Genomic DNA, 4,816 nt, shown 5'->3' on the forward strand with positions numbered 1-4,816 from the left:
ATTCTTAGAAGTTTCTATCCTCAGATGTTCTACCCTAGTTTTGAGATTAAAAAGAGCTCGTTAAAATCCCAGTAAGATTTTTGCAGGCGTCTTTGAGACTGGTCCCACCGTCCCAGGCAACTAACTGACTCCCTCTAACCTTAAAGTGAGATGTTATCCGAGCTAGTCCTTTCCTCCACACTGTGGGCGCCAGCAGCCACTCATCAAGCCTCTTGATCACTCATTACACACGAAGTTCTCTGCCCTTCTATCCCTCTATCTTTCTTGTTTGCACACCTCATGCCTCATCTGGGCACTGAATCATCTTTCCTTTTTTTTTTTTTTTAAAGATCTTATTTATTTATTTGAAACAGAGAGAGAGAGATCACAAGTAGGCAGAGAGGCAGGCATAGAGTGAGAGCAAGCAGGCTCCCCGCTGAGCAGAGAGCCCGATGCGGGCCTCGATCCCAGGACCCTGAGATCATGACCTGAGCCGAAGGCAGAGGCTTAACCCACTGAGCCACCCAGGCACCCCTGAATCATCTTTCCTAGGGACGCGTAATCAGGACTCAGTGGTACCTGCTCCATGATGTACAGCGAGACCCTGCTCCTGTCCGCAGGGAGCTTGAGTCAGTAGACACTGAACACATACTCTCAGATTCTCCTCCAGAGATCTTTCCTGACTCCTTCTTCCTCTAGATAGAATTTTCCAAATGGAATCTCAGCTTCCTTTCTCCTAACTTCATGAGGTAACCCTGTAACTTACTCTTTCCTCAGGCTTTAACCACAACGCCTTCCATTTGCTCACTTTTCTGCTGCATTATTGAGTGGGTCCATCAGCCAGACATGCATATCCTAACTCCCCTTTTACTAGGAAAAGTGAATTATCTTGCTCGATGCAGAAGTGGCTTTATTTTCTGTTTCTGAATTTGCGGTGAGTTAGACAAGCTATTCGCAGAAAAAAATATGTGGGCAGGTAATTTTTAGTGTTTGAGAACAAGCTCTATGGTAACAAAGCTTGTTCAACCATAAACACATATATACTCAGAATTGTGAAATAAAACAAAAATTTCAAAAACATTAAAAGAGTGACTTATTTAAACATTGATTACCCAGATTTCAAGATAAATTTTATGTGTACGTTTATGAATTTCCCTCAGGTAACTACTGATGTAAGCTTTTAAAATGGTTAAAATTGGAAACATAGCCTTTGAACCCTCCCTTTTCTTATTATTTTTCTGTGGAACTCTAGGGAAAAGGAAACATTTATGTATTAAATGGCATTTATACTCTAGCATGACATGTAGAATTTCCTAGAACTGCCTGGTGAGTTTGGAAAATGTGCCCTGTTTAATGAGATATTACAAATGGTTTTTTAAACATGTAAAATTGATTTCCTAGCTATCCATCTATATTTAAATCAAACTTAAATATATCATGGCTCTGAGTTTACTGAGTCATATTTACTTAAAAATATCACTGTTAAACATCTTTGAGGATTTTTAGGTATAATTTGCATATGGTAAAATATACATATCTTAAATGGTTTGATACATTTTTATGTGTACTGTGCAACCTTTACCGGGATCAGAATGTAAAATGTTTCCATCACCCAGAGAGTTCCCTCCCAGTCCTTTCACTCTGCCTTCCCCCACATAGATGTAATTACTTCTGTGAATTTATCACTTTTTAAAAAGATTTTATTTATTTATTTGACAGAGAGCGATCACAAGTAGGCAGAGAGACAGGCAGAGAGAGAGGGGGAAGCACGCTCCCTGCTAAGCAGAGAGCCCGATGAGGGACTCAGTCCCAGGACCCTGAGATCATGACCTGAGCCGAAGGCAGAGGCTTAACCCACTGAGCCACCCAGGCACCCACTTTATCACTTTAACAGTTTTCCCTGTTCCTGACCTTCCTATAATAGGGATCATACAATAGTATTATAAGTGTTTTTAAATTTTTTAAAAAACTGAATTATTAAGTAGAATTACCATATGATCCAGCAACTCCACTTCTATATACCCAAAGAAATTGAAAAGGGGCTTGAATGGGAATTTATAAAACTACGTTCATAGAAGCACTATTCACGATCGTTAAAAGGTAGAACTCAAGTGCCCACTGAGGGATGAATTGATAGGCAGAATGTGGCATATACACACTATAGAATATTACTCAGCCTTTAAAATGGAGGAAATTCTAGAATATGCCGCGACACGGGTAAGACTCGAGGATGTTATATATAGTAAGTAAAATAAGCCAGTTACCAAGGAACAAATATTGTATGATTCTATCTATATGAGGTCCCTAGAGTAGTCAAATTCATAGAGATAGGAAGTAGAATGGTGGCTGCCAGACACTGCGGGAGGGGAGAGTGTGGAGTTATTATTAACCAGACACAGAGTCTCAGTTTAGCGACATGAAAAAAAAATCTGGATGGATGGGAGTGATGGCTGCGCAGTGGGAATGTCACTTAATGTCGTTTCATGTCACTGAACCGTATATTTAAGAATGTTTAAGATGATAGATGATATGTCATGCGTGTATTACCACGATTTTTAAGTTATTTCAGTTTTTTTTTCCATTCTTTTAAAGCTACACTCAACTTTTTTTTTTTTTTTTTTTGGTCTTTTTGTAGATGCTGCTTTTGGGCGTAATGACAGATAAATACAAATTCTGTGTTAAAAGAAATGTCATACGAAAGCTTTTGTAAAGTGATAAAATCATATGCCTTGAAATTACACAATAGATAAAATTTGGGGTATGCCAAATATTTTTGCTTGGAGACCTGTATTCATAAAATAGTTTTAGAATCTTGAAAGAAAGTTCATCAGGCTGTAGGGAAGGATCCCAAAGGGGACTGGGAATGAAGTACATTGGAAATGGTAAATATGTGGGCAACTAAAAAAGATGATTTTTTACTCTCATTTTTTAAAACTTTGTGACTTCATTTTAATAGTCTTGTGAGATATGTAATGTTATACAGATGTAATAGATAGGACAACTATAGTATAAAGTATATACATAAGGATATAGTGTATGTATGTATATACACTGGGATATATATGTCCCTAGAAAAACCACTAAAAATATAACATACAGAAGTATAGTTAAGAAACAGTAGAGGGGTGCCTGGGTTGCTCAGTGGGTTAAGCCTCTGCCTTCGGCTCAGGTCATGATCCCAGGGTCCTGGGATCGAGCCCCGCATCGGGCTCTCTGCTCAGTGGCGAGCCTGCTTCCTCCTCTCTCCCTGCCTGTCTCTCTGCCTACTTGTGATCTCTGTCTGTCAAATAAATAAATAAATAAAATCTTTAAAAAAAAAAAAAAAAACAGTAGAGAAATTAAGGACGCCTGGGAGGCTCAGTCCGTTAACCTCTGACTCTTGATTTTGGCTCAGGTCATGATCTCAGGGGTCCTGGGATGGAGTCCCAAGAATGGAGCCCCAAGTCAGGGTCTGCGCTCAGTGGGGAGTCTGCTTGAGACTCTCTCTCTCTCCCTGTGTCTCCCACTCACATGCACTCTCTCTTTCTCTCTCAAATAAATAAATCTTTTTTAAAAAGTAGAGAAATTAAAATCAAATAGTAGTGATTACAATCAGTGAATTTACATTACCAGAAATTGGCACAGCAAAACCCGGTGGAGAGCCTGGGTATAATTTAAGACCAGAGGCATGTGGCAATGGGACCACAATGCCAGTGACTTAACCACAGTATTACCTAATGCTCAGCCTGAAAGTCGTGGAAGGGGGGAATATTTTCCAGGACTTGAGAATCAGAAGGACATTTATTCTAGACAGATACAGGTAGACTGAATAGAGAATATCATTTACTGGAGAAGAATGGGAAAAGCCTGGAACTGGGGTCAGGAGCCTGACAGCTTGTCCAGACTTGCACTCTGGCCCTTGATTTCTCCAATTTCAATAAAATAGAGAATGTTAGAGATTATTTCTAAGATTGTTTCCTTTTTAAAAAAACAGTATTTGTAATGAAGTTAGAGTATTTCTAAAATAGTTATTTTGTTAGCATTTAAAAGTTGCCATCCGGCACTAAGATTGTAAGATTCTATTTTTTTATTTTGTTTATGACATTCTCCTCTGATCATAGACTCCCAGTTTATAGCTCTCATTGAATATCTGTATGTTTTCATGTAAAATAACCTTCCATTAATATACAGTAATGATGGAGATTCAAAAGCCTTTTGATTTTTTGTCATGGACTTTTCATCACAGAAAAAAAATCCTTTTTCATCTCCCTTCAATGTATTTAGTTGAGGGGCCCTCTAGTGGAAGATTCTGCATATAGCACTACAAGAATCAGGGCTTGGACATTGCATAACTTCCTATGATACTGCATTTGTATATTTAAAAAATAAAACATCTATGCCTATAATAAAATTCCCATGATTCAAGTTACCACCCGGATTAAACTTCTAGTTTGGGTTCAAATTTAAAATACAAGGAGAGAGTCCATATATTGGATTATAACATTTAAATTTTCTTCTATCCCAATGAGTTTCTATTGCCTTTAGATTAACAATGTGCATGAGGATCTATAAAGTAGAAAAAACGTCATTTTTTAAATTTATTTTCAGCATATAACAGTATTCATTGTTTTTGTACCACACCCAGTGCTCCATGCAGTCTGTGCCCTCTCCAATACCCACCACCTGGCTTCCCCAACCTCCCACCCCGCCCCCACCTCTTCAAACCCTTCAGATTGTTTTTCAGAGTCCATAGACTCTCATGGTTCACCTCCCCTTCCAATTTCCCCCAACTGCCTTCTCCTAACTCCCCATGTCCTCCATGCTATTTGTTATGCTCCACAAATAAGTGAAAGCATAT

This window comes from Lutra lutra, chromosome 14 (genome assembly GCF_902655055.1).
Source record: "Lutra lutra chromosome 14, mLutLut1.2, whole genome shotgun sequence".
NCBI lineage: Eukaryota > Metazoa > Chordata > Mammalia > Carnivora > Mustelidae > Lutra > Lutra lutra.